The sequence below is a fragment of the Chrysemys picta genome, chromosome 11 (genome assembly GCF_011386835.1).
Source record: "Chrysemys picta bellii isolate R12L10 chromosome 11, ASM1138683v2, whole genome shotgun sequence".
NCBI classification, from domain to species: domain Eukaryota; kingdom Metazoa; phylum Chordata; order Testudines; family Emydidae; genus Chrysemys; species Chrysemys picta.
This window is the reverse complement of record NC_088801.1, coordinates 35,525,855-35,538,649: the sequence shown is the minus strand read 5'-3', so window position 1 is coordinate 35,538,649 and position 12,795 is coordinate 35,525,855. Positions and strand designations below refer to the sequence as shown.

At 37.7% G+C, this 12,795-nt stretch overlaps 1 protein-coding gene across 2 annotated transcripts in view; it reads right to left on the bottom strand.

Moving 5' to 3' along the window:
• Nucleotides 1–12,795, bottom strand: part of LOC101941550 (sodium channel protein type 2 subunit alpha) — a 116,664-nt gene that overhangs the window by 33,871 nt on the left and 69,998 nt on the right. The gene's annotated exons all lie outside the window — the stretch shown is intronic.

The following is a 12,795-nucleotide window of genomic DNA, read 5'->3' as shown; positions in this document are numbered from 1 at the left end:
TCATTCCAGCCTGGGCAGCATTTATATCAAAAATGCTGCAGCAATAGCAGAGCAAACAAAAATTATGAATTGGTTAAAAAAATAAATCAAAGTTTGAAAAATCTATTGTTCGTTTTTGTAAAAGGAGAATAAAGAGCTTAGAAACTCATCCATTGTGAAATGTGTTAATTCAGCAGGAGGTCATTGCAAGAGTGAATAATAAGTTCTTATCACTGAAGTTACATGAGATTTATTCCGTAAATATTTTAAAGACAGTTAGATAACTCAAGATTAGGGATAACCGGGATGAGAAGAGAACAAAATGATCAAGCAGAAACACAATATAGTATGGCAATTAATTATCAGGAAAATTAGCAATCAGTCTTTATTAATGTAGGGTAAGAATTTGAATTTTATGGATGGTAAATTGGGTCTTACTAGTCTCTTCTCACAGAAAATCTGGTATGCTTCTTGTAAAGAGCCGTGATTACATTCACATGAGTTAAGGTAGGCAGATTTACAGTCTGCTTACCAAAATAACGAACAGCACCAATAGCAGTTGATATTTGAAACAAAACAAAAATATTTTAAACTGTCTTGTCCTACTGAGAGTTCTGTTACTCTTCCACTCTTGATGTCACAGAAAATATATTTCCTTAGTATGCTGTTCCTGTGTGTCTCAGACAAGATTACTCTATCGACAAGTATATTAAAACAATTACCCAACTGAAACTTACAATGAGTCGGTATTATCTGCAGAAGGGAAATTTTAACACTGATATGTTCAAAAGAAAAAAGTATGTGAGAGGAAAATTCTAAATATTGTAAAGATTGCTCAACTACTCTATATCTCTGTGTTTTTTCCATATTGAGTTTTAATTGTGGCATTCTATATGGATGTTAATAAAACTAAGCATACATTAGAAAGTTGTTTATGAGGCAACATCTGCAGTAATTAAGATGTCAAACCATACAACTAAATTCAATAGGCCAAGAAAAGTTCAACATTCTTAAAAAAAGCAGTCATTAAAATGGCTCTATAAAAATGGGATGGTTTAAAATACCATAACACAAATAGCAGCTTTCAGTAACAGCCATTTTGCAGGTAGACAACTAAATCCTATTCTAGCATGAGGCAGATGACACAGGGGTGGGGAAGAATGTTGCATTACTCTGTCTGCATCCAGCACAACACCCTGGCACAAGTCAGGCCACTACCACACACTAACATGTGGTTTAATATGTGGCCACATTTTGGTATTAGCCTGGTTACTGCAGATGACAGCATACATGCAAGCCAGGTTGGGAGCTAGACACCTGTCCCCTAACTTGTAGACTATGCTTTTTTAGGAACAGAGTGTACCCGCCCACTTATTACCTAGGCATACCTCCAAAGCACCTGATAGCTTCTTTCTCTGCACACCAGTATTCCAAAGAACTACATTTAGTCCACATTTTATACTGGACAGCATATATGCTGCCCTCTGTGATGCAATGCATCTCTAGATACAAACAAATTAATTATCAAAGACAAATTTTACTTTTGTTAACATACCTTTGGATATGTTAACAAGCCCTTTCTGATTCTTACCAAATATGAATTTCTATGTTTGAGAAAGTATGTAATCACTCAGGTTACAATACGCATCTCAGAGTTAACTGTTAGGATATATCTACACTGTAGCTGGGAGCATGCTTCCCAGCCCAGTTAAACAGATTCGTACAGTCGTACTAGCTCTGCTTGAGCTAGCACACTAAAAAATGGCAGTGTGGACACTGCAGCATCAGCATCAGAGCTGAGACCCAGAGGTCAGGCGGGCTTGGACCTGAGCAGCTAGTCTGAGCCACCACCAGTGCCACAACTATCACAATGCTCTTTTTAGCATGCTAGCTTGAGCGGAGCGCACGTGAGTCTGTTTTGCCGAAAGGGGAGAAATGCACCCTGCTGCAGTGGAGACGTGCCCTATGATACTATGTTCAAAAGTCAGGCTGCTAGACTGGCAGTTAGAAAGAGAATTTTCCCCCCAGATAGCATACTAAGGAAATTATTCTGATTCAGTGGTATCTACTTTGACTTATGATATATGTACCCTCCCTCCTACTTTTCACATAATATAGGAAAGATACAAAAATACTTAAATATTTTTAAAGCGTCATTATCCTGATCCCCACACATAGGCATCTTTAAAATTTCACATTTACCAGTAACACCTTAAGTCATATTTCAATTAGCAATATGATAAAAGAGGAATAGCTCTTAGTTTAGCTTTTAAAATAGAAATGAAAAGTTGAAAGCAGTCTGGCCACCAGGGAAGGACTACAAAATGTAGCAACAGAGTTTGTCAAGAGGTTTTAGATATGATTTCTTTTTTGAACTTCACACACGCCTCTCGGATTTATATAATTTTGCTTCACCTATATCCAGGCCCCTTTGAACTTTTAGCTTTTATTATTTATTTATTTATTTTTAAAATGCTAAACTGAGAGTAATAAACAGCTCTGAGTTTAACTTCTTAAAATAAATGTCAGAAATTTCACAATTGGCCAGTATGCCGTTGAACAGCTGCTGAAATCAGGGTGAAAGGGACTGAGGAACCAAAGAGTAGAACAGGAGGGAGTAAGTAGAAAGATGGTGCAGGCAGAGACCCTGGTTTTTTTAAATAAACATTTTTTTTCCCAAATACCTGTAGAAAAAATATTTAAAATAACAGAAACAATAGTTTCCTCATTTCTCACTCAACTTAAGAGTTGCTTGGATACCAACAGGTAAAAGAGATGATCTGTGATGAAAATGGTGATGTTATATCCAAATTGATACAAATACCATAAAAACAATTAATGAGAATTCTTGTGATAAAACCACTGCTATGCTTTGCTGCTATTCATAACCCATTTGATCTGCCTGTTTGTGAACATTTGGGCAACCACCAGACATGAATAGCAGTTCAAATACCTACAAAACCATTCACATTGGAAGTACTCTAAAGGCTTCTTTAAAAAACTCTGTTTAATTCGCACAAACCAACACGAATGTTCATGGATAATTCTCTAACAGAGAAAGGGGTTCCTGTTTATCAAGTTTAGATAATCTAATTTGGAGAAGAAACAATATCCTGTGATTAATTGACTTCTCACATGGTGTGGAGTTACAAAATACTAATATTCTGTGACAAATCTGTGAACAATCCATAGGGTTGAATTTTTTCACACAAAATATTTATTAAACAATTATAATGAATAATTATAAAATCACAGACTGTTGCCAGATAAGTTATTCACCACACGAATTTCACCACCTCTAATGCAGTCAATGTTCACTCATTTTCACTCAGCTGATTTATAGTGTGTTTTGTGCTGTTCCAGATTGACTACAGCCTCATATTGCTTCATGACATAATAAATAGCATGGTAATGTTGAGTGGGTGAGATGGAGGACAGAAGAAAAGAGGACAACCCTTGGTTCAAAATCAATAATACCTTGCTGATTAGAATTTTCATTTTACTTGTGACTTAAAAGATGAAAATATGTTCAGGTTCTTCACAACACGCAGTTTTATCACTTTTAGATTTTTTTTGCCAATTTTTAGGATGGGTGTCTTCTATGTATAAATTAAAGGGCTCCACGATGATCAAAATGGGTTAGATTTTGCTCTCAGATAGCTCTTTGCAATCCCAGACTTTGATATGGGTGTGTGTATAATTGAGTACAGAATGGTTTCCAAATGTTTGATTGGCAGAATATCAGTTTTGTGTAAGCTATTTTACCAGATGATGGTAACATACTTTGATTATGTAAATTAAATTAAAATTTATGCTATATGGTGCTTCTGTTACTGCATGATATAGTCCATAATAATTAAATTGCCTATACAAGATTTAGAGAACAACAAATATTTCTGAAGATAAAAAATATAAACAAACAATTTCGCACAAGTGGATGGTTATTTGAATCTGCAAATTACCTTAATTAAAAACTAAAATAGGATAGTATGAGAAAATTCCAAAAGCTTTCTATTATCAATACTCCATACCAATACTCCTGGGCTTATTAAAAAGATTCCTTTTTATATTTATGAGAAACAATATTCTAATTGGTCCCTCTTATACCTTAGCTACTTCAAAACTAAGTCCCAAAACTTTGTCATCAAAGCTGGAAAAGTTACATAGCATGCACTTCAAAAATGTGTTAGAATATCATTAAAGAATATCATTAAAAAATTCATAGATAAGTCAGGATCTGATTCATAAAAATACTGGGGGTGCCAATCTTGCCTGACCATGCGGTGATGTGAGTCACATGACTCAGCAAAGCGCAGTTTTGAATGTTTCTACTATATTGAAATGGATGGGCAAGAAACATAGCTGAGTAGCATGCAGGCCAGTCAATATCCATTAGAAAAGTGATCATATATATTTAGAACTTGTTTAGGTAACCTGTGTAAAATTGGTGATACGTTGCTCGGCCTGGTTAAAAAAGAACCAGAGCTGCATTCTTGATTGATCCAGCTTGATTTTATTCCTGTGAGAAGAATTGTAGGAAATGAAGTTCAAGATACCAAGTATCTCTGCTTTTCTGCTCTGGAAACTCTTATACATATTGACTGATTAAAGACTTCAAACATTTATTTTAAGTACATTCAGAGAAATATAATAAAATGTAAGAGTGTAAAATAATAAACGCTTTTTAGATCTCTGAATCCTGATTAAAATAAAAAATACATTATAACATGATTACAATAGCTCTAGAAGATTCCTCCATTTGTAATAAGAATTTTAAAAATATCAGATGAATATTTTTGATAAGATTATTATCCTGGAACTTACACTTTGGTGGGAAATCTAATGGATCACTATTTCTATAGCATCCATTGCCATATTGTCTAAAATCTGAATGAAAAAATTCCTTTTGTATTCATTGGGTGCTGGATTGAGCCAGAGCACCAACATGTTATGTGATAGTAAATTGGGGCCCAATTCTGTAAACCGCCATTGATGTGAGTACTTCTTACTCATACTAGTAGGCCCATATATGCTAATTGCCCTATTTGCTTGGGAAAGGGATGAGTACAATCTGTGGCTAAATAACAGAGTAAAAGAGGCAGTTAAAGTCAAAAGACACCTTTTAAAATTGGAAGCCAAATCCTACTGAGGAAAATAGAAAGTAGCATAAACTATGGCAAGTCAAGTGTAAAAGTATAATCTGGCAGGCCAAGAATAAATTAGAAGAGCAACTAGTAATAGACACAAAAACTAACATCAACAACTTTTTAAGTACATCAGAAGCAGGAAGACTACCAAACAATCAGTGGGGCCACTGGATGATCGAGGTGCTAATGGAGTACTCAGAGAAGATAAGGTCATTGCAGAGAAGCTAAATGAATTCTTTGCACCAGTCTTCACTGCAGAGAATGTAAGGGAGATTCCTACATCTGAGCCATTCTTTTTAGGTGACAAATCTGGGAAACTGTCCCAGATTGAGGTGTAAGTAGAGGAGGTTTTGGAACAAATTAATAAATTAAACAATAATAAGTAACCAGGACCAGATGACATTCACCCAAGAGTTCCGAAGGAACTCAAATGTGAAATTGCAGAACTACTAACTGTGGTATTTAACCTATTGCTTAAATCAGCTTCTATACCAGATGACTAGTGGGACGCCAATTTTTTTTAAAAGGTTCCAGAGGTGCGCCTGGCAACTACAGGCCAGAAAGCCTAACTTGAATACCAGGCAAATTAGTTGAAACCATAGTAAAGAACAGAATTATCAGACACATAGATGAACATGATATGCTGGGGAAGAGTCAACACAGCTTTTGCAAAGAGAAATCATGCCTTGCTAATCTACTGAAATTTTCTGAGGAGGTCAACAAACATGTGGACAGGGTGATCCAGTGGATGTAGTATATTTGGACTTTCATAAAGCCTTTGACAAGGTCCCTCACCAAAATCTTTTAAACAAAGTAGGCAGTCATGGGATAAGAAGGAAGGTCTTCTCATGGATCAGTAACTGATGAAAAGATGGCAAACAAAGGATAGGAATAAATGGACAGTTTTCACAGTGGAGAGATGTAAATAGCAGGATCCCCCACAGATCTGTACTAGAACCAATGCTTTTCAACATATTTATAAATGATCTGGAATATTGGTAAACAGTGAAGTGGCAAAGTTTGCAGATGATAAAAAATTACTCAAGATAGTTAGGTCCAAAGCAGACTGCAAAGAGTTAGAAAGGAATCTGACAAAACTGGGTGACTGGGAAATTCAATGTTGATAAATGGAAAGTAATGCACATTGGAAAACATAATCCCAACTATAGATATAAGATGATGGGGTCTAATTTAGCTGTTACCATGGAAGAAAGAGTTCTTGGAGTCATTGTAAATCAGGGGTCGGCAACGTTCGGCATGCGGCTCGCCAGGGTAAGCACCCTAGCGGGCTGGGCCAGTTTATTTACCTGCTGACGTGGCAGGTTCGGCCGATCGCGGCCCCCACTGGCCACAGTTCGCCGTCCTGGGCCAATGGGGGCGGCGAGAAGCGGCGTGGGCAAGGGATGAGCTGACCGCAGCTTCCCGCCGCCCCCATTGGCCCGGGAAGGCGAACCACGGCCAGTGGGGGCCGCGATCGGCCGAACCTGCCAAGTCAGCAGGTAAATAAACTGGCCCAGCCCGCCAGGGTGCTTACTCTGGCGAGCCGCGTGCCAAACGTTGCCGACCCCTGTTGTAAAAAGTTCTCTAAAAACATCTACTTAATGTGGAGCAGCAGCCAAAAAAGCTAACAGAATGTTAGGAACCATTAGGAAAGGGATAGATAATAAAACAGACAATATAATGCCACTGCATGCAGTTCTGGTTGCCCCATCTAAAAAATGGCATATCAGCTCTCTGGCTACGCACACGCACGCACATTGGCTGGCTATCTTGTGGCTCATTAAACACACAGTAAAGCCTTCGGGAAAGAGGATACATGGCCCAAAACAGGGAGTTTTAAGAGCTCTACATCATGGCTTCATGATGCATTACAATTTCTACATACAGTGTGGCTGTGACCAGTAACTTAACTGTAAAACAGCAGGAGTGAAATCTTGGCCCCACAGAAATCAATGCAGAGTTTTCCCATCAACTTCAATGGAGCCAGGATATCACACCAGCCATTTTGTTTTGCAAAGCCATTTAGGGGAAAATAAAAAAAATAAAATAAAAAATGGGGGGGGGGGGAGGTTGACATGAAAATAGAGGGAATGTATTGAACAAAGATGTCATTTTTTGGTCACTTTTCTGACCAGAAATTCATCTTAAATGTCTCCCTCTATTAAGAATATTCTTTCATGACAGGGCTCAATATTGGTCATTTAGCAGAAATATCCTCATTCTTCCCTATAATAGAGCTCACAGTAGAGCAGAATCATCCAGAGAGGAGCATGAATTAGATTTCATTGGATAATTCTTTTTTATCCAAATTGACTGGCAAGGACTGCCACAGTATTAGCAACAGTCCTCCCTCTGATGAGAACTGAAAGCATCGTTTCTCTAATGTTACCATTCCTACCTCCATGGCAGTATGACGTGTGCCACTGGGAAAGTCTCTGAACAATTATATTTGCAACACTATGTCCTTTGCAAAATATCATAAAAAAGTCTGATATATACCTTAGAACCACATTAATCTAATGAACCATCAACAGTTTTGAAATTTTCAATCAGGGTTGATTTCTAGGCTAGCAGTTTGACACCTGGAAACTGACTTTATCTTGCAACAGAAAACTAAAGCTTACTACTAAGTAGGAAAATTGTCAGACACATGGAAGAACATAAATTGTTGGGCAAAAGTCAACATGCTTTCTCTAAGGGAAATCATGTCTTACTAATCTATTAGAGTTCTTTGAAGGGGTCAACAAACATGTGGACAAGGGGGATCCAGTTTACATAGTGTACTTAGATTTCCAGAAAGCCTTTGACAAGATCCCTCACCAAAGGCTCTTATGTAAATTAAGTTGTCATGGGATAAGAGGTAAGATCCTTTCATGGATTGAGAACTGGTTAAAAGACAGGGAACAAAGGGTAGGAATAAATGGTAAATTTTCAGAATGGAGAGGGGTAACTAGTGGTGTTCCCCAAAGGTCAGTCCTAGGATCAATCCTATTCAACTTATTCATAAAGGATCTGGAGAAAGGGGTAAACAGTGAGGTGGCAAAGTTTGCAGTCAATACTAAACTGCTCAAGATAGTTAAGACCAAATCAGACTGTGAAGAACTTCAAAAAGATCTCACAAAACAAAGTGATTGGGCAACAAAATGGCAAATGAAATTTAATGTGGATAAATGTAAAGTTATGCACATTGGAAAAAATAACCCCAACTATACATACAATATGATGGGGGCTAATTTAGCTACAACTAATCAGGAAAGAGATCTTGGAGTCATCGTGAATAGTTCTCTGAAGCGTCCACGCAGTGTGCAGTGGCAGTCAAAAAAGCAAACAGGATGTTAGGAATCATTAAAAAAGGGATAGAGAATAAGACCGAGAATATCTTATTGCTCTTATATAAATCCATGGTACGCCTACATCTTGAATACTGCATGCAGATGTGGTCTCCTCATCTCAAAAAAAGATATACTGGCATTAGAAAAGATTCAGAGAAGGGCAACTAAAATGATTAGGGGTTTGGAACGGGTCCCATATGAGGAGAGATTAAAGAGGCTAGGACTTTTCAGCTTGGAAAAGAGGAGACTAAGGGGGGATATGATAGAGGTATATAAAATCATGAGTGATGTGGAGAAAGTGAATAAAGAAATGTTATGTACTTGTTCCCATAATATAAGAACTAGGGGCCACCAAATGAAATTAATGGGCAGCAGGCTTAAAACAAATAAAAGGAAGTTCTTCACACAGCGCACAGTCAACCTGTGGAACTCCTTGCCTAAGGAGGTTGTGAAGGCTAGGACTATAACAGGGTTTAAAAGAGAACTAGATAAATTCATGGCGGTTAAGTCCATTAATGGCTATTAGCCAGGATGGTAAGGAATGGTGTCCCTAGCCTCTATTTGTCAGAGGGTGGAGATGGATGGCAGGAGAGAGATCACTTGATCATTACCTGTTAGGTTCACTCCCTCTGGGGCACCTGGCATTGGCCACTGTCGGTAGACAGGATACTGGGCTGGATGGACCTTTGGTCTGACCCAGTATGGCCATTCTTATATTCTTAAAATGCTAGTGGGAAACTTGTGTCCCTTTGTAAACAAAGTAGAAACGTTTAACAATATTTCAGCATAACAATTTTAACCACAACAAAGTAATAAAAATATTTACAGAACTACTCCCTAGATTAATTTTTTATAACCTATAACCTTAAAATAGCAGTCTAGTCTAATTATAAGTTCCAAATTACTTTCAGCAACGTGTCTGCAGACTGTAAGAGCATTAATCCTTTTAATTAAAATCTCAAGCATGTAGCAGATTTTAGTATCTGAGTTACTCAGAGAAATTCATATCTAATGTCAGTGGGCCCAACTCTATTGATTGTAACAGAGTTGCACCCATTTACATGAGTAAGAATTCTGTTAATTGTTTTCAAAGATTAGTGTTGTTCCCCCAAAAATGTCAGAGACGAGATTTATGAAACATCCGAGTTATGTACAAATAGATACTTACTGCCCTCTAAATAGAAATGTCATAGAAAACAACACAAACCCTGAAGAATGAGGATGAAAGGAAAAGGCTTGCAAAATATAATTAAGAATAATTTACACATCTATAATTCTTTTCATCTGAGGATCTTAAGGTGCTTAGCAATCATTAGTAAATAATACCCAATAATACTCCTGTGAAATAGGAAATATTATACCCATCCTACAGATGGAAAAGCTGGAGAGAGTCTGAATGACCTGCCCAGGGATATAGAATGACTCAGTGAAAGAGCTGGGAATAGAACCTAGAACCCCTGCTTACCAACTGTCCCATGATTTGATCCCTAGAGAATGATCCCTCCAGGAATTATATCAAAATTAAGCATTACTGTAGCTATATTAGTCCCAGGATAGAAAGACAAGGTGGGTGAGGGTAATATCTTTTATTGGTTCAACTTCTGTTGGTGAAAGAGACAAGCTTTCAAGCTACACACAGCTCTTCCAAAGAAGTTGGTCCAATAAAAGATATTACCTCATTCACCCTGTCTCACAAAAGTTTAACACGACTTTAAGATAAGGACATAGAACTTCATTATCCCTAGGAAATGGAATTAAGCGTCCGAACTTGCAGTTCACTAACCTTCCAGAAGCAATAATATCAATGACTGAGAACAACTATCTTGAAGGAGAGCTAATACACAGGACATTTCTGCAGAGGCTTACTGTTTGCTAAATACCAGATTAAGGAAACACCTAAAGGTTGGAGATTTTAAATGAGGAAAATTACCTACTAAATAATTCATGAACACAGAGCAATTTTTTGCCTTACAGGATGAAGCTGAAATGCCTAACAGTTTTAGTCTGAGAGGAGAAAGACAGTTTAATAAGACTTATATACCTGAGAAGAATAAAGAGAGGAGACCATGTACAATTTAAGTGATTAATGAATCCACCAGGGAAACTTTTTACTACTGCATCTTGCCAAGAATCTCTATTACTTTAAAATGTAAAAGAAAATCTTATGAGTGGATGCCTTTCTTAGTTTAACCAAAACCCATTAGATGTGATTAAAGGGAACACATGACTTCCGAAGGAACAACAAATGGTCTAGATGGCATTGTGGTGATGTTAATGTAATACTTGTGGATGTATTTGATGGTTATTAATGGGCTGGGATGAAGCTGTCTATAGGAGCTGTCAATAGAGACAAGCCCACGAAAGGGATGTTAGGATCTTTGCCCTGTCTTATCTTATGTACAGCCCTTGTTATTAAGGGCTTGATCCTGCAAGGTGCTGAGCACTCTGGTGCCAATCCAGCAAATCACTTAAACAAGTGCTTTAACTTTGTGCTTAAAGATGAGTCAGAGCCTGAATGCTCAGTGCCTGGCAGGCTCAAGCCCTAGAGGAATAAAGGAAAAGCATATATAAATCTAATTCCAGACAGGATTTCCCAAGAGAAGATAGATGTTAATGCCTGTTTATTTAAGTTTAATTCATATTGTAGGAAAAGATCCAGAAAGGAAGATTAAAAAAAGAGAATCTGGTGGGAGCGTGAGGGATCTCAGAGTCCTGTGCTTGGGAATCCATCCTGGGGACAAAGGACAGACTAGAAAAGCAAAAGTGGATGCCTGAGACATGTCTCAACAAGTACTTTCAGCAAGAAGCATAAACAGTGCAAGGCAAAAGGAAAGCCCCTCCATTAATATGTGGACCCCAATCTGGTATTTACACAAAATTACTTGGATTTGGGTGGGAGCTCAGAATAAGAAGTGGAGAGAGAGAGAAAGAGAGGTTTTATAAATGTACCACTGAGTACAAGGTCCTGGTCTTAGTAGGACTAGTCACCATCTCAGTGTATTGATGTTCACAGAATTTTTCTTTATCATCATTCATACAATAGTATCTACCACCTAATGCATCACTGACAATTACAGTCAATGCACACAAATATGGTACAATACAATGGTAGTATTTTGATGTCCCATTTAATTCCTCATATGGAAAGTTCTGTGTGTTTTACACAAATTAATAAATTTAGCCTGACAACACCACTGTAATTTATATAATTATTATTCCTATTTTACAGATGAAGAAACAGAGATAGACACATTAAGTGACTTCATCAGGATAACACAGAAAGTTTGTAAGGAACAAAACCCATGTCTTCTGACCCTCATCATGAGTTTGAACCATACATGGATCCTTTCTCCCCAAAATTCTAACATAGCATATGGATATCATCTATAGGTGTGTATAATCTTATTTCGGGGAAAATGTCTGGAAACATGGAAAAACAGAAGGCTCAAGGAGCAGGATTATACCAAGAAACTACATGATTTAGGTAGAGGGGGAGAAAGAACCTGTGTCACTGCTGTTATCTGACCATTACTGATTCTCTCAGTATTAGAAAGACTTTGACAAGCTTGGTAGTAAACTTGGCTGATCCTCTGGTAGCAGTGAAAGCTCAGAAATAGATCATCATGGAATGATGCACCAACCAAACCTCTTAGAAGGTGCTTGAGGGGGAATGTTTCTTCTTCTTCTTTAGTGCAGATTTAAATGGAATAGAATAGTTCAGCAGATATATGTCCTATGTTTGCACTTAGGAAATGTAGGACGCCTAGAGGGATAATAATAAACTTTACAATGTCAGAGGTCTGTTAAACCACTTTTCCTGTTCTGCTCTATATTGAGTCATAATTTCAACAATAAACTACAAATTAAGCACTCTTCTTAACAATTTTTAAACAAAAACATATTTGTAAAATGTGACAGTAAAGGAACTTCTCTAGAGAAACTGGAAAAAGTGGTTCCAGATTTGACGCAGCCAGTGGGAAAAAGGAAGTCAGGGTGAGCTATTAAATATTACACATACCCTCAGACTCAGGCATGAGAGGCTCATCCATGGACACTTGTGTCTTAAATTTTAATCTGTGGCAGGGAAAGTTATTGGATTCAAATGCCTCAACATTTGCAGGATAAAGATGGGTAGCTGTGTGAATTTGATTGATGTTGGGATAAAAAGCTCCCAGACTTTGTTACTGTGACGCAGTAGGGAGCAGGGCGGATTGACCTGGGAATGTCATCCAGTTTTACTGGGACTGTTTGCATTGGGGATGAGAGAGCAGGGGATGACTTTATTTGAGGGATGATACCTGAGCCTGTAACCTGAGCCAGAAGGGGGGTGGGGCCAG